Consider the following 24,264-nt stretch of genomic DNA (forward strand, 5'->3'; position numbering starts at 1 on the left):
TGCCAGATACTGTTGCCAGTGAATTTTTCTAGCTCACTCCATTAATCCAGTCAGCACAATGGATCAGACTAGAGATGTGTCTTCATAAATCACTCTGAAGTGCTGGGGGTAGGAGTATCTAATTAATCAACACTGTCATTATGTTTGACTTGTATCTGCCTTACTGTGTTTGGGATGGAGAGTCAGTGTGTTTAACCCACATGCTCTCAAACGGATCTCCAGTGGTGGTGTAAATTTTAACCCATTCAAAGAAAAAGTCAACCAATGTGGTTCTACCATTTTTCTCAACAGCAGTATGTCTTTTTAAAGATACTATGTCCTCATTACCCTTTGTTAATTTTTTCACCTACCATATCAGATTTTTGCAGGGTGAAAAAATATACTTTTGAATATTAATTTATTTATGAATACTATACTCAGGACAAAAGTATATTGTAAAATATTTTCTTAACCAATAGCATGATGCACTTTGAATACAGAAAGACCTTTGGAGTCTTAGTTTATTGCTACCATCAATGAAATTTTATCCCTTGAAAAATTATCTTCAGTTTTGTTATTGAATCGTATTTTTTAGAATATGTATCTTCATATAGCTCTCTTTCTTCATAAGAATATTTCCTAAAAATGCAATTATTTTATAGTTTAAACGTGTAATCTAAAATGTTTTATAATTAAAAGTGTAGATAACTAGATATTAATAGTTTACCAAATGTATACACTAGCTCGACGATATGGTAAAGGATCTACATCTAATTTAAGATTGAACCTAGTCTATATTATGCTTTATATCACTTAATTTATCAAGATCGCATGAGAGATAGACAAAATAAATTTTTGCACCTAGCTTGAGGAATTCATCATTACTTTATAATAACCTTCACTACCTTCTATAATGGGCAGTTGTTACATAACTGTAGAATTTGATGCTACAAAATGATGCTAGTCTTGGGCAGTGTTATCAATCATGTAAAATTAGAAATAGTTTTGAATTTCATCTAGGAACTCATGAACACACCCTTTCACATACATGTATATGGCAGATGTTTTCTATACAAGATTCTCTTGGCAGGGATCTTGGGGGAAGTGATTTTTGGAGAAAAAACACTTATTCCAGTGATGCCGTTACCACTGCCAAACATTGCTTTAATTCTTGTGATGACTCACAATACAGGGAAATAATTCTTTTAAAATAAAATGTGTTGTTGATAGTGGCAAAATATCCTTCAGAAGTAAATACTGTAATCGGGTATATGTAATAACTGGATAGCACTATTTAGGCTAAAACTGTCAAAAAAAACTTCAGAATGAGAAATCATTTTTTTCTTATCTATCTCTCTGTCTCTCTCTCTCTCTGTTTGTCTCTCTGTATGTATATATATATGTATATTTTCAGGAACAAAGTATATAGTAAATGTGCCAGATATTTAATGTCAATTCTGCTAATAAAAGTTTTAAATCTGAAGTTTTAAATCTGAAAGTTTTAATCTGAATTGTAAATTAAAAATAACTTACACTTGGATTTCCTTTGTTGTTACTTTTAACACTATAATGGAAAATCATCAGATATATATCTATATATTTATGCATTAGATATATAATAGGTATCCATATATTCCATGCATGTTTATATAATATACATTAAAATACACCATACATATATACATTTTACATAGTACATTTTACACAGAAGACATATAAATAAATATTGTTTTATACTTAACAATAACTCTTTAAATATTTCCATTTAAAGCATATTTGATACAGCCAAAAATATAATTTTGGGGACCCTCTCTCTCTCATTCCTTCTCTCTCCCTCCCTCTCTCTCTCTCTCCCTCTCTCTCTCTCTGTTTTTCTCTGTTTGTCTGTCTCTGTCTCTGTCTTTCTCCACATATACATATATATAGTTCCTCTTTATCAAACATGATGCTAATAGTCCTTATCAGTAAAGATCTTAATGCCTTTCCTTTCTCAGAGATCAGACCTACAGATTTGTCTCCATTGTCTTATAATGGAAACCATACATTTGCAAGCTTAATAGAATGACAAGTTTATTTGTGATTATGCACCAGAGAAAACCTCTATGATAAATTTATTGATTGACTTTCTTATTTTGTTCATAAACTAATTAGCTAGCCTAATACGATTTTCAGAGAGATTTTAGAAATTTAGGAACTAAAAACAATTTCCCAATATTTTAACAACTTCACAATGACCTGATTTATAAATTCTATAAAATATATTTTCTCATTATGTAAGAAAATACTCTATCCCTAAGCATTTTTCTTCCATAAATGTAAGTTTGCCAGTGACTTTCTGCTAAGTATTTAGTACTTCTCTGCACAAATCTGTCAAATGAGAAGCATATTATAAGCCCTGATCAATCATAAATGTCAAGGAAAACACAAAATACTCACATTTTCCTGTGTCTACTGAGCTTTGTGTAGAAGGAAACTTTGAAGTTGAAGTTTCTTACAGGGTGTAGTATACAGAAGCAGATGTGATCTGCAGTTTTTAATAATTATAATTATTACAATTATGTATTATAACTATTATGTTGTTATGGACTTTAACATATTATTATGTTGAAGAGAGATAAGTTGCACATCCATTATGACTGTTAGACAAGCTCCTGGCTATAGAATTGTGAGATCTTGATCATTTATATTTTACTTTGTTTCCAGATACATATTATTTTTTTTTCTTTTAAAGATAAAAGAATAAAAACATATTAACAAACACACAGACATTTACAAAACAACATAAAAACAATAAAAACAATACAAAATTTCAGACAAGGTGATAGGAAATTAACAATGGTTGTATTACATATTGTTATCTTCCAATTGGTTACTCAGATAAGCAAACATAGGCATGTAAGATTGCTCAAACAATTAAGCATTAACTGTTCCTTTCAGTAAAGCAATAAAAATCAGTAGTACAACAGTCTTAGCTATCCTGTGTATACACATATACATATTTTTCCCATCTTTCTTTGTCGTCTCTTTTCCCTCATCCCAGTTGTTCTTTCCTTTTGAGCCGTTTCTTTCCCTTTAACAATATCTATTGCACCTTTTAGATTTCATTCACTCTTTCAGGTTCTTACACTAGTGAGACAATACAGTGTTCAGGTAATATTATTTTGAACCTATGTTATATGCAGAAAATTCCACAGCCTCTGAATAAAATACATGAGAATTACCTGGTTTCTTAATAATTTTCATATATATGAAAATATAAGTTTTTAAATCTCTCTGCTGTTCAATAATATTACTATTTAGGAGACATATGCCTGGGTATTTGCTAAAGAAAAAATCTGTTTTGATGGGTGTTAAACTTCAGTTATTTCAAGTTTGACTGAAGTAAATATTACTGTTTTCCATATCTTCAATATCAAAAGTCCAAGTATTTTGGGACAAAAACCTGCCTAAAATGATTATTTTACCTTATTGATAGGCTAGAAAATGTTTGCTTCTATCTTGTGAATTGTTATACACTTAAATAGTTTAACCTTTGTGTGGAGGTTTTTCCTTAATTCTACTAAGTGATGTTTTGGGGACATAGCTCTGTGATGGACTCTCTGGGTGAAGTAGAAATAATGACCCTTGTCCTGAAGCTGTGAGGATTGTGTGAACCCATCAAGCATATGTGATCATAAACTAGGTTAATAGAATACAATGAAATCGAGCACAAGGGCTCAGTGGTCCCCGAAAAGGACAGAAATGGTTAGGGAGAGCTCTGGGGCTAGGAAAATTAGGAAGGTTGCCATGGGAGATAGGTTTCCTACGTGTTTAGAAGTGAGAAGTTCTTTTCAAGTGTGAGATATAATGATAATGCAAAAATAACGAAGTAGAAATATTCATAGCATTATGAGTTGAATAGTACAACTGAGGGATAAGTGGGAGATAATGATAAAGAGAATTTGAAGCAAGATGATCAAGAGCCCTAAATGTCAGAAAGGTTTTTCAGAGTGTCCTGTTAGCAATGGACAAGCATCTGTAAACAACGATAAATGGTTAAGGAGACAGGTATGTTTAATTCAATTTAAACATAATACAACATGTACATGTTTCAAAGCATCACATGGTATCCCATTAAAGGATGCAATTTTTGTGTTTTATGTCACAAAACAGGTCACTTAAAAATAAATTTAACCAATAAAATAGAAAAGTACTTCTGATGAGATTAGTAAGAAAATGGGAATCTATAAAAGGAGTAATCTAGTATGTGTGCTTAAAGATTTGAGATTGGGAGCTGTAAACCAAAAGGAACATCGAGGAGTCTGCTGAAAGAATTTAGATGGCAAATAAGAAGAACCTAGAACGGAGAAATGATGGTTGAAATTGGCAAAAAGTGAAGGGCTTGAGACCAGATGTGAAGGAATTATCTTTCCTGCTTTTCACTGATAAGTTGTTATCTAAATCAGTTCAGAAGAAAAGCAATTCCAAAATTAACTATAGCATCTTCTAATTGAAATTCTGACTTAAGCAATATTGATAAATAAAAAAGTTGAAGAAGAATCAAAAAACAAAAGATAAAGAAACCACAGATTTTATTTATTGCTATTGAATTTAAACATGATATTGGAGAATACAGAAATGTTTTTAGCACAGTGATCTTGAAATAAACTGAAGTGAATTCGGGGTCATTATCTCGATTTTGTTCAGTGTGGAAATCCAATATGGTTTCCAACTTTAATCATGTTTTGGCACTGAATTACTTATTTCTATAGTAAAAGTCAAATTCTCAGCTATTTATCCACTACTTTTTCCCGTAAAAAATCAAATTGTATGTGTGTATGAAAGTTGACTTGTGCTCCATAAGTATTGAAAATACATGAATACTTTAAGTATTTGCACCAAAAATAAAAGTTTAGTATTCATAAATAACTTTTCTTTCAATTTTTAAAACATTGGCTGAAAACATACAATATAAAGACAATATCATATATTACCTTATTTTTAAGTATGTAGAACGGATAACATTTCATATAGCATCTCAAGGTTAAAACCATTTTAAATTCATACTTATAAAGAAATAATATTAGATAATGTGATTACCTTAACAGTAATGCTAGTTATGAACCTAGAAAGATTCCTTCTCACATGCCCATAAAGGAAGATGGTTTTTATCAAATGTGTTGCTTTTCATAGGATAATGACCATGATGTGTGTGACTATGTACATAAGGGTATTCTGGAGATAAAGACTATTACACACACAAACACACACACACACACATTTCACTGACACAGACATTGTTGATTAAAAGTCAGAAGCATCATACTGAAATGTGTTGAGAAAGCTTCTAAAGTGATTTCAAATGATTTATTTCATAACTATATGAACTGCAGGACAGGTCCTTTATATTTTATAGGCTCTGTATGCTTTAGGCAAAAATGCACTAAAGTCACGGGCTGTTGTTAGCTTTTGTGGGGGTGGAGCTCTTGGGTGGTCCTCAGGGGAAACCTTAGGCAAAAAAGTATTGCTGTAATCCAATCTGTACAGCAGATCATGTTAGAACCAAGAACAGAGAGAAACGATGGAATTCTCCACTACAGGTCAAGATGGGGGAAAGAAAGCAGATCCCTTAGGAGTAACACTGTTTAAAAGTGTGGGAACTGCTGCATAATTCTGTTTCATTGTATTTATTTTATTGGAAAAGCTTTGTTTTCTTCTACAGTTTAAGGAAGATACTTTACAAAAACCTACTTCTTGAGGATACTCGGACTGAAGTGAACAGTGATGAGAAAAAGCTGCCAGGATAATTCCTAACATGCATATCTGGCTGATTTTTTTATTTTGTCCTGTGGTCCAGACAACTCATCCAAATTGAGAGTTCCTTCTGAAGTTGTTAAGAGTTGGAACTGCTTTAAAAATTTTTAAAGGATTTTGGAGGCTGTATGATATTCCAGTTGGAGAATGTGCTGTGAGATGATATCAACATTTACAGTTCTCTGCATTCATGTTGGATTGACTTCCTGTTCCACGCTTACAAGTCAAGTGTTAACAATTTCCCAATAATTTTACATATTTGTTCATTCACTAATTAATTCATTCATGAATTAATTCATTCAACCAATATTCATGATACAGTTACAGTCAATCAGATATTTGTTGGTAGGCATTGTGGATAAAATGGTGACACTATCCCTTCTCTCATAGGGACCGAAATAACATGGAAGAGAGACTGTAATTAATAAAAGAATCTCGCCGGGTGTGGTGGCGCACACCTGTAATCTCAGCACTCAGGAGGCTGAGGCAGGAGGATCACTGCGAGTTCGAGACCAGCCTGGGCTACAAAGTGAGCTCTAGGCCAGCCTGAACTACATAGCAAGACCCTGTCTCAAAAAGACCAAAAAAAAAAAGAAAAAGAATCTCAACAAAATGTGTAATAGGTAACTGAAATCATGAAAGTTTAGGTGTAGAAAACATATGTGTATATGTCATAACCTAATTACAATAGAATTGTTTTAATTGTTCTTCTATTTTGTGAGTTATATGTATAACATGAGAAATCAACTTTCTTATGTACAGAACTTATTAGGAAATTATACAATAATTACATAATTAATGCAATTTTTCTCAAGTTGTGTTTATGTATGTTCTACTTGTGGTTAAATTTTAGTACAAATTTTATCCATAGGAAGAAATGTTCATTGTAAATTTATGGGAGAAGAAATTATATTTTCTCATCAAAAGAACAATACTGCTATTAGTAAGAATTTTAATTATGTAGAATAGGTGCATGGAAGTACTTCTTTGCAAATTCTTTTAGATAACTTGTTCCTGTGACCAATGTTCCCTTAAATTTGTTTTATAAATTGTGAGTGTACTTAAAGATCAAGGAAATCTATGGGACTAGGGAGGTAATCTCATACATTTTCTAAACTACCACAATGACATGGACATATGAATAATAATTCACTTAATGGGAATTCTGGGTAGGATTTTAACAACAATGTAGAACATGAAAAAAGAACGAAAATGGCATTATTTGTCAGACATCAGATTTTCTCTTGTGCTGTTAAATTTATTCCCAACAACCTGCAGCTCTTTCATGAGGATGACAGCAGAAGCATCATGCATTCTCTGACATCTGTGCACACACACACGCCAGTGGCAAATGCACCAGCCATGAGGGCATAAAACTAGGCTAGAAGTCGGGATGCATCATCTGGTACCTGTTATCAGTCAACAAAGATCCTTGTGCTAAGTGGTTCCACAGATTGCACCATGCGAGAAGCAAGCCCCAGGAGGAAAAACCAAGGCAATACTGCTCCAAAGGGCTGTAGAATTGTGGCTGTGGTCTCAGCTAGTGACACTGATGATACTGATGACAATTAAGAGTGAGGGTTTAGAAAGTGAATGAGGAGCAATTCAGCTGCTACAATGTCCATCAGCAGACTGTTGCCTAAGGCAAAAGGACCCTGCTGTCCTTTGTTTTTCTATTCAAACTGGAGGATTGAGAGGAGGTGAAGGAGAGAAAGAGAATTATAAAATTCCTTATGTCTTAAATTTTTAAAGCTAGAAATAATTGAAGAATTTAAAGTGGCCATTTCTTAAAAGCAGAATGGTTTGCTGCCTCTAGCTTTAAACTCGTATCACTGCGATACATTTTTAAAACTTTTTATGAGAAAAGGTTTATATCTGCTCAAAGTCATCAGATTAATACTACCAAGCATCCAACTATTTCCTCCTTTCCCTAATATGCTCTTGTTACAATCTCCAGCAATGGGGAAGTGCCTCGTCTTTGTTTATGAGGCCATCGTTAGAGTTATAGCTGTCATGGAATCACACTGAACAGTTTTGTTTCAGGTTCTATTCATATGGTCTTCCCATTTCACATTACTATAATTGTGCATAAATTACAACTTATCAGATTTTTAAAGTTAAATGTTTTGAAATTAGTGTTTATATGTACAAAGGAAAATAATCTCTTTTCTTTCATAGAAAATTAGTATTTTCTGTGAAAAACACTGATTTAATGTATGATATAGTTAAAACAGTAAAGCCACAGAGATCTGTCCAAAAGCTGAAAATTTTAAACTCTACCATGTAAGAAATCCAGAAGGTATCAAAAGATGAGATTTTACTCATATGCTATTTCTGAAGTAGAAAATGCAATATAGTAATAGTAGGTTAAATATTTTGCCTTTCTGTCTTAGAAAAAGAAATGTTATACCACTCTAAGAGTGCTCTTTTATATTATTCCATGTACTTCTTGTGACTGATTTCTATAAAAGTGCCAAGTGAAATATACTTCTAATGCTGTTGAATAAGTCTGATTTCAATACCAGAATTTAAGCAAGAATCCTCAAATATATAGAGGATAATATGCTTTGTTAAGTGTTTGAATGCTGAAATTAGGGTAATTTTTCTTGACCTGCAACAAATATATGATTTTCAAAACAAGAACTGTTTGATATGTTATGTTTAAGATATTATATTTCATTATACTACTTGTAAAAAGAAAGCTAAACCAATTTCAAAAGTTATGCTAGTTTTCATGACTGATCAAATTAAAAAATAATAGGCATTTCAGTTACTCTCTATATATTAGGAGCTAATAATTTAAAGAGATATTGTGCAAAGAATACATTTTATTTCAGTCTAATGACTTTATATTTTAGTTAATGCTTTAAACTATGAGAAGATGATTATCTGAAATAATTTCAGAATTTAAGTGTAATGGGATAGAAATAAGACAAGAGATCCAACTAAATACTCTGTTAGGTTGTAGTGATTTTTATTATTTTTACTCTGCATGTATGGCTAATTATGTTTACAAGGGAAATACCAGAAACAACTTATCATGGAGGATCTAAAATCATACAGACTTGCTCCTGAGAATTTTCAATGGGGAAATAAAATCAGGCCAACCTCAATCATGGCTTATTAAATTACAGCTGGTCCAAAACTGTTTGATATTCAAGCAGCTAATTAGCAATGGAGATGGCTAATTCAAACTCTGGGCTTTGATCTCTGGTTCACCCAATATTTATTAGGTTTATTTTAGAAAGCGAATGAAGAGGGAAAGTATCTTGGAAGCTTGAGGAGACAGTCTGAACAGTAGTTTTCTTATAATTTACAGACTTGTGGTACTTAATATGTAATGCAATAATCTTCCTGGTGCCATTTGTCATTTGGACGCTACTAGAGATTATAGCTTAGGGCACTGCATCTGTGCACAGATCTGGCAGGAAATGGTCTAAAATCTTGAACAGCTGAGCGTGATGTTTTGGTGTAGTTGGAAAATTCAACCTCTGCTCCAGAGGTCACTGCATGCTTCTGTCCTGACAGCCCAAATTGTTAAGCATGTGACTAATATGCATACAGAACACAGGCTGCCTGACGTCTGCTACAAGCTTGATGGCTGGTTAGTGGCTAGTCTTAATTTTATGTGACAATCCTATGTAGGAAGTGCTGTGGGGGTGACTAAATGGAGCATATTGATGTCCCACTGGGTGTAGCCCCTGTTGTTTTGACAAATTCTCCTTAGCATTTATCAATCAGGCCTACAATAGGGAGTGTGCTGAATATCTAATTCAGACATGCTAGTCAGGGCTAATAGAGCAAGATAGCATGTTATTCAATTTGTACTTGTTAGCGATGTCCCACTGTCACTGGGCAATTTACCTTCACACTTCACAAATGAAAAGAGAAATTTGCTGGGCTTCAAACACTTACATGAGTTACAAGCAAAATTTTAATTAGCATGTCATTACAGCAATAATTTATTGCTTCTTTGTAGTTTCCCTAGCATACAGATTGCACTTTTCCGACGTTAGAAAGGATGTCCTCAAGGCTTAGGAAGCAGGTAATAATGAGGACAGCTAGCAAGCTTTACGAAAAGATGTATACTGATCTGTTCTCTTTGTGAAGTTTTAAATACTTGTGTATGTATAGAAATAAAATAAAATAGATACCTGAGGTTTTCTTTCACAGGATTTTTTCAATACTTTTACCAATGCTGTTTTGATATTGTGTTTGCTCACTTTCATAAATTCTGCCATGTTTCAGTTTCTTCCTAGATATAACGTACATCGGCACCACCATCCTTAAACAGTGTGTACACGATCAGCATTAAAATCACTCTGCGTAGGCTTGGGGAATATCTCGGATTTACAAGAGTTTTTCCAGGTGTGAACAAATCTGCACCTACTGTTTTCTACCAACCGTGTATGGCAAGTTGTCAGGAAAGCACAATCTTAATCAACTGGCAAATAAAATACATTAAGAAAGGAGAATAAAAAGGAAGAACTGGTAGCTACTCCCCATCTTTGGCCACAATCTGGCACCCTCGGAACACAAAAGTGAAAGAATGAACTGCATTGTTCAAGACAGAAGGAAATAAAGGGGGTATTATAAAAATACAGTAATGCCAATTATAAATGCATTTCAAATGTAGCTGGTACAAATACTCTGATAGTAGTTTTGGCATATTTTGAAGAGTAATGATGGTCAAACCCTCCTTGTGTGAAAGGTGCAATTAGATCTCATAAACTAATGGCATTTTACCATATGTAACTGAATGTTACTTTGTGTATATTTACCTAATCTATAGAAATATGGCTTAGTAATAAAATTTCTCAATACATTTCTCAATGTAGGGTAATATAACTTTGTGACTATTGAATTCTACATTACCAATTTTATAGAATATGGCTTTATGACCACCTTGCCACAAAACTTACTGTCAATCAGAATAGGGTCTTGGGTTGCATTTCTGGACTATTTAAAAGTAGCAGGATAGTGTCTTATTTACCTTTGTGTATTATTTTCTGATGTACATGATGCAGAGTACCTACCAGGAGCCCAACATTAACTGTTAGAAGAATAAACAAGTCAATGATCAGGCAAAAGTGCCCAATGAAAGCAAACATGGATAAACACATAGTGCTAACTTTCACTTGACCTAGAAAGATAATTGAAATTATCCTATAATTTCCTAACTGTAGGAAAGCAGAACATTCTAAGTAAATCTACTATTTTTGAAGCTGAGACAATATATGGGAAAGATAATTTTTTTTGCCTTGTGGACCATGTCTACATATTCTTTTTACATTAGTTTTTTTAGTTCTAGTTTACTTTTCTAAAGCCATTTTCTATAACAGACATGCCTAGAACCTAAAAAATATTTTGGTTATAATTGTTAATAACATGACTATGCCATGAAAATTTAAAAATATATCTTATGTGTGATATTTAAAATTCCTACCTTTGCCTTTATAACTAGGTTATGTAAATGTGTGCTTGTGGCATGTACATAGATTTTGCAATACTGAAAAGAAATCATCCCTTCTTTATAAAGGGTATTCTGCAATAATAATAGCTACAATCTGTTCTATTCTAATACAATTCTTCATAAAGAGAATCTTGCAGTATTAGAACAAAAGCATGATACTTAACACAAATGACTAAATAACTAGCATGCATCTCAGTTTATAGAGGAAGGCTAAACAGGCATGGTTTTCTTTTATCTGTTAAGAACATTTTCTGGAATATAATATACTCAAAATATTACATATTTTAAGATCAAATAATGATAGTGCATTTCAGTAGACCTATAGATACATACGTGCAGACATACATATATTACACATGCAGACATGCATCTAATCATGTCCCTGAGTCAAGTTGGATGGAGGGCTTTCATTCTCTCCTCACCACACTGCTCTAATCCAAATACGTTTGAAATCACAAAATTACCATTATTTATTTATTTTGTTTTACTCATTTCAGGGATTCTTTTTGACTCCACTTGATTATTATGTCTTTAAAGAAAGCAAAACATATCCAGGATTTCTAAAATTTGGTGTGGCTACTATGGACTTCCATGCTTCTAAGTCTTACCTGCTATTCCATCCATATTTTAGGATATTATTGTCATCTTGATTGTATTGTCAAGTGCTTTAGTAGAAAAATACAGATATGAGCCTAGGATAAAGCACATACTTGTATTACAGCATCAGATAAAAGAGTCTGAAAGAGATGTTCATTTAAAGTCAGAGGAGAAGAATCCATATCCAGTTGAGAACAACAGGAAAAATCCATGGAGAAGATGTCTTTGGAGATGGTCGTTGATGAGAAAGGAATATTTCAAGAGATAGAGATGTGGGTGATAAAGAAAAGGCTCAGCCCACACTAGGGTCATAACAAAAACAAGCAAACTCAAAATGCAGAAAACATGAAAAGCCACAGAAGTGCCGTCTAGTTTAACTACATTAAAAGATAGGTATGTGAACAGGGTGTCTACAAAATGCAAGACCAGAAGAATTTGGACACCAGGTCATAAAGGTCTAATTTATACTCTTAAAGAATGCTCATAATTTAATATAAAACAGAGGATCTTTAAAAAATTGTGAGCAAACTGTGAAATGACTGGAAGTGACTTTAGGAGGAAGAAATCCAATTTTTAGTTACAAAATCAAACTACAATTTGAATCAAAATCACAAAAAATTATTTTGTTTCTATTTTAAATAATATTTTCTATGTAAATATTTTATTCTTTGTTTCAGGATACTCAGTGTATCTACTGAGTTATATTTTAATGGAAATTCAGTCATACATTCATCAGATTATTTTCTAAGAGACATAAAATATTAAAGACTAAAATAAAAATAAGAGTTCTATTCTTATATCCACATCTAACTTCCCCATGAGTATGTGGTCAGTTTACAGTAGGCAGATTTTGTTAAGCACAAACTTCAACTAAACTGGCAAGTTTTCCTTCCTTAAAATAATGTTAATTAGATTGTTGGAGTAATGACTTTCAATCTGCCATTGTTGTTTTTATATGATTCTAATTTATTTAAGTCAATCATGTTGCGATCTTCTGAAATATTTGCCAAGTTTTTCCCTTCAACTCCTAAAAAATATCATTTATTCTTTTTCACAGTAGGTTATCAATTTACTAACTTCTCTTCAAATTCAGGAAAACTGAGGTAGCTACAATATGTTAGCTCACTAACATACTGTAAGCATAATTTTAAGTGGAAGGTTAGTAAAAGTAAATGAGAAAAATATGAGTCATATTTCCAAGCAAGAGAGAGCATAGTAATGAAAATTTTATTTCATGCATAGAACCATTAGAAAATAATTTAATTGTTATGGTAAAAGTAAATGCTTCTCTTATTTTTGAAATAGCTAGCTTGATCATGTTGCATTAAAGTTCTCCATTCATTATATATATGTATATATAAATATATATATATAAAATCCTTGAACTTCCTTCTTTTTCAAAGAACCAAAAAGAAAATACATATTAAAAATCTTATAATTAAGAAACTAGTAATCAAGCAGTGAAGAGCAACTTACCTATTTTTCCTAAACCTCTGTATTTAACCCATTGTAGCCCCTGTGGATTTTGTTTTGTAAATATCTCTCCTATATCTAAATTTCTCAGTAGCCATCCGTCTCTACATCCCCAATCCAAGATGTTAAACTGCCCTTCTGGGTTACTATGGAAGGTGTTCTTTCAGACCCTACATCTATTTTCTACACTGTGGTCAGAATAATTTTTACAAAATGCATATCTGATCACATCACCATGCTCTTTAAAACTCTTTGATTTCTATTAATTTTAGGACACTAATGAACTCCTCATTGTGTTTCCACCCTTAATGTGGTTCTCCTAATGCATTCTTCTCTCTGCCCTCTGGCCTCAATTTTCCTCTTTATTCTTTAGCATCCACTGTGCCCACCCAATGACCTTACTATGTGTTCTTTTTGCAATCTGGAAGGTTCCTTCTCCCCTAGGGCTTAGCCAATTCTTACCTACCTACAAGAAAGTTTTCTTGAGGCCTCCAAAGGGTCAAGAAATGCTTTCAACACATGCAGTGGACTACATGTGCAATTACATGTTTATTTGTGTGGCATTTTGAATAATTGATATCCATTTTGTTTACCAAGTGGTAATATCTAAGAGGACAGAATTCTCACGTATCTCTCCATGCTTAGTATATTATTAAATGGTTAGGAAATGTTTTCTGAATAAGTAAATAGAAATTAACATACCAAGTGCTCATCACAGATCCATCCCAAAAGCTAACTATGAAAGGAGTATGACATCCTATAGATCCCTCATCTATTAGACTATCTGACTTTGGCCACTCCTACCCCCAGTCTTCACACTGAGGCCCCCACAAGGCACCCACAGATCTCAGAGGGCCCTGTACTTTCCTAACTCCAGTATTTTGTACCTGACTTTTCCTTTTACTGGAAGGTAACCTTTGTTTTCAGTCTCTCCTCCATATCACCCTGATTTCTACCTCACTTAACTCTCTAACAAGGTACTTCCTCCTTCCCCATCCCCGGTGTTTGAACTGAGCACTCCAATCTGTTTTCCAGTTTGCACCTGCACATAACTGCACATATCCTGGGATGTTCCTGTCTATCTAGGGGACAGCAGTGAGGTGTGGTTTGTAAGGCAAGGGCTTTTAAGCAGCCATGATCTTGACTTTTTTCCCCAAATCATACCAAACCTAGACTTTATCTATGACATAATTTTAACACAGAGTCATTCATGCAGCTCTCTCCTCCAGCTGCATCCAAGAGACAATTTAGGAAGTGGGTGGAGAAACATTCAGGGAAATAGGAGACCTACATACTGTGATAACTCAGATATCAAAGGTGAATGCGGCTGAGATCATCATAGAGGCATTTGCTATTCTTCTCTGTGAGAGTTTCCATTACACAAACACAAAAATAATTTTTTTCTTGAGCTTTTTCTAGATCTGGAGATGTGTGACTTTTAAAATTTTTTTATTTTAAAGAGAATTTAAAAAACAATAACAAAATAACATAGACAAAAATAAGGCAAAAACAAAAATGATATACGTTTTCAAAACAAAATGATAGGAATTAACTTGCTGAGAGGAACAGTTAATGCTTAATTTTTTTGACCAATTCTGCATGCTTATATCTAGTAATCTGAACAACTAATTTGAAGACAACAATATGCAATATAAGAACCATTGCTGAATTTCTACTATCTTGATTAGTGAAGCGCTGTATCATTTCTAATGTTTTTTTATTATTTTTTATTCTCTTTAATTGTTTGATCCATTCTTGCATCTTACATCTGGTAATCTGAGCAACTTCACTGAAGATGGGTAATTCTTGAGTAGCAATGAAGTGTCAGTCACAAGGTTATTACTAAATTTTAAATATCATTAAATTTTAAAAATAAGACATATTGAAGTGTGAATAAAAGCACACATAAAAATAATTTAGAACAAAAGCAAAACTTAACAGTTCAAATATCTGTTCAGCATTAACATATAGTACTAAAAATCACTATGAGAAATGAGTACAAATGCATATGATATGTTAAAGCATTAAAAATGATTATGATGTGTTAAACCTTAAAAACAGGACAGTATATAATTGAATAATGTAAAATAAAAAATAAAAACCTACAAAAATACATTAGAAACAGCATTATAAGTAATTATTTTTATATTTAACCAAACAGATATTTCTCATATAGTTACAGCATTTCTTTCTTTTTATACAGTACAATCTAGTTTTTTTCCTAAATACCAACACATAGACAAATATAGAGTTAAAAATAAGATTATAAAAAAAGGAACATTGCATGAAAAATTAACAGAAACTTTTAAATTTGTTTTTTAGGATTTTTCCTCATTGAGTTTTTAGTAAATTCTAAGTAGAAAAATAATAGAAGTGCATTGTACTTTTAAATGCAATACAGTAATGAAATGTGCCAACTAAAATTCACTAAAGAAATATCAGTGTTGAACAAAACTTTTGAACAAATGGACCTAGTAGATATCTACAGAATGTTCCCCCTAACAACAACAGAATACAATTTTTCTCAACAGAGCATAGAATTTTCTCTAAAATAGACTACATACCAGTCCATAAAGCATGCTTAAATAAATACAAAAGAATCAGAATTATCCTATGCATATCATCAGATTATAGCACAATGAAACTAAAACTCAATGGCAAAACTACTAAAATTATGCAAACACATGGAGATTAAATGACAAACTCTTTAGTAATCAGTAAGTCAGAGAAGAAATCAAGGAAGAAATGAGACAATTCTTAGAATCAAACAACAATGCTAGTACACATACTAGAACCTATGGGACAAAATGAAAGCAATCCTAAAGAAGAAATTTTAGAGCTAGGAATGTCCACATCAGAAAAACAAGGAACCAAAATAAGTAACCTAATGATGTACTGCAAGATCCTAAAGAAAAAAGAACAATCCAAAACTAGGAAGGAGGAAAATTACAAGGAAGATAATATAAATATCATAGAACAAATTAATGAAATTGACTCTAATTATACCATTTCTACTATTTTAAAATAATATAACCCATGATGGTGCATGTTTATAATCCTAACCACTTGAGAGGCAGAGCAAGAAGATAACAAGTTCAAGGACAGCTCGTGAAATATAGTAAGATCCAATGTCTAAATAAAAAGCACTAAGGATAAAGCCCAGTGGTAAGTTATCCCTGGGTTCAAATCTCAGAATGCCCCCAAAATAAGTATATTATAATATAATATAATATAATATAATATAATATAATATAATATAATATAATATATACAAAACTGACAGAATAAACAGAGAAACCAAAAAGCTATAGGGTAGTTTACGACAATATGTGTCCACTGTGAAAATGTATTCATAAAAATAATGAGACAGCAGTTAAGTTCTCAGCAAACAGCGTTTATCCTGCAGAAATTTTTAGATAATTTGCTTATCTGTATGTATGATAATATATAATTATATATTCATATAATATGTATATAATTTTAGCTATAGTATCAAAATAAATGTTAAAAATTAAAGTGCCTTTCTTTCAGTATTTATGGTGAAGTGGTATCATTCAAAACCCTAACCCCAGGAATCTTACATCATTTCTGTCTCTTTAATTTTCCTTTTCTGTGTAACTAGTAGAAGTCATATACATTTCTCTTGAAGGTCAAGTTGTACAACCCTATAAGTGATATTTTCTTGGAAGTGTAATTTCCTTTTTCTTCTGTTGATGAACTCCCACTTTCAAATAGCAATTTTTAAGAAATAGCTGAGTATAGTATCCAGTGTAGGCCGTATAATCTGTTCCATTGTTATTTAAAATCCTGAGGGATTTGTTTTATCATCTCCATTTCACAGATGAGGATACTGAGGCTCTGTGAGGCCATTAAGTAGTAAGTGGTGAGGTGGGGACTGAAGAATGGGACCGCAAGAGGCAAAAGCTTTCTCTTTCTCCATTCTTGCACCAGATACCTTTTGGGGATATTGAATACTTGGTGATAGCTGCTGCTTAGACTCTGAAGGATATCATGACGCTGTTAGTTCTGACTTTTATTGCTAAGAAAAAAAAGTATGTAAAACTCTCCAGAAAAGGTCAGTGGTAATCTCCATGTTGTTGGTCTTGCAGTCACTTAAATGAATATTTCTACATACAAAGCACTACTCTTGGAGTTCTGGATGTTGTAGACAATAACATATGGTTATTGCTCTCTGGGGCCTAATAAACACTTTGGAGAGAAAAGCCTACAGTGTGTGAGAGAAGCAAACACTGGTGTTTTCTGGCAGCAAGCAACACAACTGGCTCAGGCCAATTTCAGCTGATTTTTTTTGCTTTTAGAAGCAAAGTTGTGTAAGTTAGAAACCTGAAGGAGAAATCATATAGCCAGGCTTTATGATGGACAGACACAGAGAAGCTTTGAAAGTCTAACTGCAATGCTGTACTACATAACAATTTTTCGTAACTTTCTATGTGCCTGGCCCTCTTCTAAATGATCTCCTCATATCCACATCTTTAATCCACAGGACAATGTAGTAAGGTGGGTGCTCTCATTAATACTTCCATGTAACTAGAGAAAATTGAGACAGAGAGAGGATAAGTAACTGGTCCGTGACACCACTATATTAACAGTGGCTGGATTCCAAAATGTTTTCATTTTGTAACACTTTCCTCAAAATTCAGGACCTGATTTAGGTCATGTCCCTGACTACCCAAGAGATAGACAATTCCTAAGCAAGTGATGACACTAGAAGAAATTGGATAAACAAAAATAACAAATGTTCCCTGTACTGTGGAGATAATAAAATCAGACTGCAGTGAAGGAGAACAGTTTCATGTATCAGCTATGTTAAAAGCTTTAAAGTTTAAAGTTGTTACCACTTTTTGCAGGGCACTAGACCAAGAAAAATTGGAACCAATTATTTAAGTGCTAAAGTAAGTTGACCTAGCTCCTCAGTGACTGCAAAATGTCATGTAGACACTTCCCTAGGAAAAGGACAGAACAAGATCCTAGGATGGGAAATTCCATCGGTGACACTGACAGGTACTAACAGTTATCTGGGAAGTATTCTGTTTGTCAAGGTCCTGACTGGCTCCTTAAATGTCAGGGGTAAAATGGTCCAAAATGTGCAAAAGTGGAGGAAACACATGTATCAGTATGGTGAAATCCCTTAATTTAATAGCATTGTTTCTCTGATAGGACCTCATCTCCTCCCTGTCACTCTCTCAAATTTATCCCAATCACATCCTTCAATCCTGGCTTCCCTCGTTGAAGGAGTCAACTTCGATAAGTCATCACCTGTTTATTAAACAAACACCTATTATGCCCATTCTACATGAGTTACAGACACGGTTGGTGCCCTTACTGAACAGGTCATCTGGGTGGGAACAGAGAGAGTAACAGGACATTATGACGCTGTGTCTGACCTGGATGATGAGGATGGAGGTGAGTGTCATAAAAGCACATTGGAGGACCACCTGATGGTGCCTTGGGGTCATTAGCAAAGGCCCACTGAGGGAAGTGACTTTTGAGAGGTAAACTTGAAGAAAAGAAGTCAAGGAGCAGGGGTAGAAAAAGTGCATCAGGCAGAGAGGGTGCCTGGGGTTAAAGCCAGGCAAGGGAATCACATCCTGTAGCAAGAGGAAGGCAAGGAGAAAGATACAGTGTTGTCAGATACTTTAATCTGCTTGGGATAAGGAATAAAACAGGTCCAGATCTACTTGTCATAGCACCATCAGATGAAGGTGAATGTTCGAGATGATTCAAAGTGAGTGAGACTCCATCTTAGGAGTGAGAACCTCAAAGACTTTCTCAAGAGAAGTTTTTTGTGTGAGTGTGAATACTGGATGTTGAACCTAGGGCGTTTGCACTGAGCTACCTTCCCAGCTCTTTATTTTTTATTTTGAGGCAGGGTCCTACTGAATCATTAACTTGTTCAAACATTCATTCCCAAGAGTGCCGGGATTACAGGTATGCACCCCAACATCCAGCTAAAAGATCATTTTAAATGCAATTTGAAGGTCATCTAGTTCCAACCAGCAGAGGCACGTTTACGGGCAGTAGGCAGAGGGAAGTCAAGGCTGACTCTCTGTCCTATTTCCTCTTGCCAAGTGTCACCTTCCCAGGTTTATGTCCCCCAGCCCCCTACACTGTTGCTAATGCTTAGTCATTCTTCAAAATTCATGTGTGTACCTTTTCTGCAAAATGTCCAAGTTGACAGATGTGGAAATGAGTGCTTTTTTCTGTGTACTAAAGCTATTGTCGCATTCATTTTGTTTTGTTTTGTTTTCTCCTGGTTTAGCATAATTCCGAGGACATGCTATGATAAATCTAATGATGTTGTCTAATGACTCTGATGAACGAATTAGTTAATCTGTGAGTTGAGCAGCTGGTCTGTCACAGTGGTCCTGAGGGAAGTTCTGGGGTCAGACTATTTGGATTCATATTCTTGTTGTCCTATGTTCTTGATGTGTAATCATGGGCCAATTATTTCACCATCAGCTTCTTTCTTTGTAAGACAGAGATGACAACAAACTCTCTTCTGGGCTTCTTAGAAGGTAAAATGTGAGTTATTCAGCAGAGTTCTTGGCATGTAAGCATGAAATATACGTTACTTATTGGTAAAATTGATATTATAGTATCTTCTCTCTCACACTAGGCATGTAAGTGAGTGCAACAATATGGGGAAAACACACTAAAATTGGAAACAGTATGAAAAAGCCTTCAAAAAAAGGCAGAATCTTCTTTGACTTAATGAAAAAGGATCACAATGTGTACAAAGCAGAAGAGTCAAGCCTATTCCGCAGCCTGCTCTGTTTGTGGACAGCTCTGTGAGACAATCTGCTCTTAGGAGGAGAAGCTAATGTGCTTCCTGAAATTTATAATGAGACTGCCAGAGATCTCAAGGAGGGTTAGGAAATTTTTGCAAAATTCCAGAGAGAGACAGAGAGAGAGAGAGAGACCTCTCCCTGTTCCCTTTAATACTACAGTCTCCTGCAGGCCTCAGTCCTCCTCATGGTGTGCTCACATAATTCTTTTCCTTGGATCACCCCTCCTTAATTTCCTTACATCTGTCCCCTTCCCTCCTGCCTTCTCTAAAACATCTAAGAGAAACACCATTGCCATAGCTCATTCACCTACAAGTAGTAGTAAACAGTGTGATTAAATGTTTGGTTCTTTTATTCACTAAATATTTATTCAAATATTTATGGAAAGGCTGTATTTGTTCCATGTGTAAGGTACTTAAAATGAAAAGTCCCACTCTGGTAGATAATTTTATTTCAAAGACTGTAGCCAATTAATTTAGTTCAGATGTCATGTCACACTGTACAGAAGGGATGCATTGGGAAACCTCAGAAACAGATAATCTCATACTTCTCTTATAGTCAGATATAATACTAATAACAGTTTCCATATTTCATAACTGCTTCTAGCAACAGTCAGGATATCTAGATGGGAAAAATATATCAGCACAGTAAACATGCCATATGGTTATTACCTACCATATGTTTAACTCTTAAGATTTGTGTGGTTTTTGGTACAAGTGTATAATGTGGTAGTTAACCATATAGTCTCAAGACTCACACATTTTGGGGCTCAAACTCAAGATTCACGCTTATTAGCAATATGACACAGTGAATATTAGCTGCCTTCTAGTGCTAATTTTGAAATGTCTCTAAAGAATATTTTTTACAGGTGGATTGTTGAATACTTTACAATCTGTTGTAAGGACAAAGAGAAGAACACCAAGGAGCTTTCTTCTGAAGATACAAATTAGTCATTCACCTATCTTCTTCCTTTTCCCACCAACCCAGATCATATAAGTGTCTAGGGTTGTGGACAAATAAGAATAAACAATAGCTGTGAAATTACTTCATCAATCCTCTTGATTTCCATTTTAGTACTGTCATTTTACTTTAGGTTAATGAGAATTTACTTGTTTTTACTTTAGGTAGCGATTTAATTTTTACTATTTCTAACTAACTTAATAAACTGAAATGTGTTGACCAATAAAAAAAAGTTAGCTTTACCGAATACGATATAAATTGTGAATTCAAGGAGAAAGTCACATGAACCATTGACCTGGCTTTCTGCACATTGAATGAGTCAGGTGACTCAGTTTTTTACTATCCCCCTGACCACAGAGACATCCTGCTGACATTTCTTGGTATTACAGTAGACTATGTCAAAATAATGCATACACAAAGAAGTCATCTTATAAATTTCCTAAACAAACTTTGGAAATCTAAGACTGACATGCATATTTACAGCCAGCAAATCTGTTAAAAGCATAATGCATTTGAATTCAAACTGTATAACTGGTTTAGAAACATACACGTATGTCCTCATTCAGTAGCCATTAAGTAAAAATCCTATTAAGAAAAAAAGGGAATTCTGAAAAATGGGGCATGGTATGTAGTGATGCTTTGCCCCAAAGCACATTTGAATCTCAGGAGGCACCATTTTGTTGGACCATATTTGTATGCGCAGCTAATGTTCCACTATATGTAAGGTAATCGATTTCCTACTACCTGTGTTTTTTTTCTTTTTCACTATCCTTACACAAAAGTCTTTGTAAATAATAAATACAATTCCTAAAGTATAACAAATTATCTCTTTAAGATCTGTTTTAGATTTGAACATTTTTGGTAATATTATCTGCTCAGTAACAGATTATGAAAATTATTTTTCATTAATTTGTTTTAGTGAGTTATGTTGTTAGGGTTCTCCAGTATTATAAATTCATATGAGTATAGTTATGGTTAGTAGCTATTATTGTTTTAGTTTCTCTAAATTGTTTTACCTTTCTTCAACATTTCTTGAATAAAGCATTTTCAGAAAGGGTTAGGTACATGATTTTTGCTGCAAACTGTGAATTTTGTATAAATATTATGTGAGTCCATCTTACTATGGGATATACTAATAAAAATATAATGGACTTTTAAGTTCTAATAGATATTGCTTTAGTATAAAATAGTGCAGTTGTTATATCAGCTTGTTATAGATTCTGTGATTTCAGAAATGATATGCTTGAAATTGGAAAAAGTAATTACATGGTAAAATGTTAATAAAAACATGTTTCCATAATAAAATTAATGTCCTATCTGCTTTTCTTCTGAAATGCATGCATATTTGGGTTCTAACATTTCATGTTGGTGATAGTTTTTAAAATTTCAATCTGCATTCCAGGATGTTGATTTTTTAACAAATGATATATCAAATTAAACTATAAATTATGTTATGATTATTAAATCATAACATACAAATAAAAATGTTAAAAAGTTAAGTATTCACATAGAAGTGATGAAGTGATAATGATAATGTTCATTGAAATAATAATGTTCATTGGCTATCTTTTCATGAAAATTCTATAAAAGGAGTTAAAAACAACTAAACCTATATATTTATACCTTAACAATGCTTTTCTACTGAAACAAGGCCAAGTGACTTTTTCTCATTGCTTTGTTGTGATTCTGTATTTTTAAAGTTTAGTGATTATTCCTCCCTCAAAGAATATTGATAAAGTGTTACAACATGCATATATATATATATATATATATATATATATATATATACACACACACACATACATACACACACAGATGGGTCAAAACTGTAACTTATGACTAGTCATATCTTGGTACTAGAGCCCTCTATTATAAATCAGAAGAATGTTAAGCTTTAGGCAAGCCACTTACCTTCTCTATTAACCCTTAGTATTTTTCTCATTTATAAACTGATCCTATAGAAAAACTCAAAGGAAATGGATACAGAATTGTTCAAGATACACATATGTTAATTTTACATGAATATAGAAGCAGATTTTTAACATCTTGTTTATTTTGAGGGTCATGTTCTGTACAAATCTCTTTAGCATTTTCATACCGAGCAAAGAGTCATGGTCTTTTTTGCATATTTGCAGATTTGACTCAGTAATGTTAAAGAGTTGGGAAATTCCTTCCATACAAAAGGCAGGCTAACAATGCATGATGAAAACTTGATCCTCACTTGCTGAATAACACAAGGGAGTGACCATCATTGTCCTTCCTTGACTTGGGTGAAAATAAACATGAACTTGAAAGAACATCCCCTCCCCTCTTCCGTGAAGACCCTTCAGTTCCCATGATAAGTCACTTACAGAGATATAAGGAACATTAGTTTGGAAGAATCTATGCCCTTAATACACACACTGGAGCCAGAAGGTAGGTTTGAGTTGGTTACACCAGTGCTATGTACAGTATTCTCAGAAGTGACATGCTTCAATTCAAAAAATTATTATTATTTAATCAGAGTCACTGATTTTGAGAAACTTATCTTTATATTATCATTGTCCATTAATTATGTAAAAATGCCAAACATTTAACATTGACATACACTGCTTCAATACAGTGGAAAATTGAGAGAAACAAAATGTAAAACAACATAACTATATTTGACATATTTAATAGTCTTACACAGGACTTTAACTTTTCCACTGATATAGCAGCACTGAAACTTACTTATATAAATATACATATTTTGTATATCTGACACTCAAGGACAATTTTAAAAGTGTAAATTTACCATTTGGTCATTCCAGGAAACAAATTTTATTCCTTTTAGATACAAAAGGTGGTCAAACAAAGCTAATACATGCCATTTTCATCTATCATTTATGTTTTTCCTTTTGTTTCTTCTTTTGAATGCGTGTAACAGACAAGTTGGAAGAGTTCTTGTTGGTTTGGTGACGAGTTTGAATACACACCTAATTAAAAAAAAATAACAATCAGCAAGCTCAGAATAGCATTGTCACCAAACAATAAATAATGCTTTCCTCTAAAATATCACTTGAAGATGAATACATTTCGGGAGTTGAAAGGTGGCGGTGCACCTGCGGCACGAACCTTAAATGAAAAATAAAGACAACTGGGGTGCAGGGTGCCTTTCCCTCTTCAAAATAAAATGCTTTACAGCACACAAGACAAATGGCA

General features: G+C 33.4%; 1 long non-coding RNA gene across 1 annotated transcript; it reads left to right on the plus strand.

Moving 5' to 3' along the window:
* Positions 1-18,771: 18,771 nt before the first annotated feature.
* Positions 18,772-20,442, plus strand: LOC102028352. Its single transcript, XR_262401.1, has 3 exons — positions 18,772-18,828; positions 19,596-19,851; positions 19,953-20,442. It is a non-coding gene; the product is annotated as an uncharacterized LOC102028352 (long non-coding RNA).
* Positions 20,443-24,264: the final 3,822 nt, after the last annotated feature.

Source organism: Chinchilla lanigera, unplaced genomic scaffold (genome assembly GCF_000276665.1).
Source record: "Chinchilla lanigera isolate Chin_1 unplaced genomic scaffold, ChiLan1.0 scaffold00045, whole genome shotgun sequence".
NCBI lineage: Eukaryota > Metazoa > Chordata > Mammalia > Rodentia > Chinchillidae > Chinchilla > Chinchilla lanigera.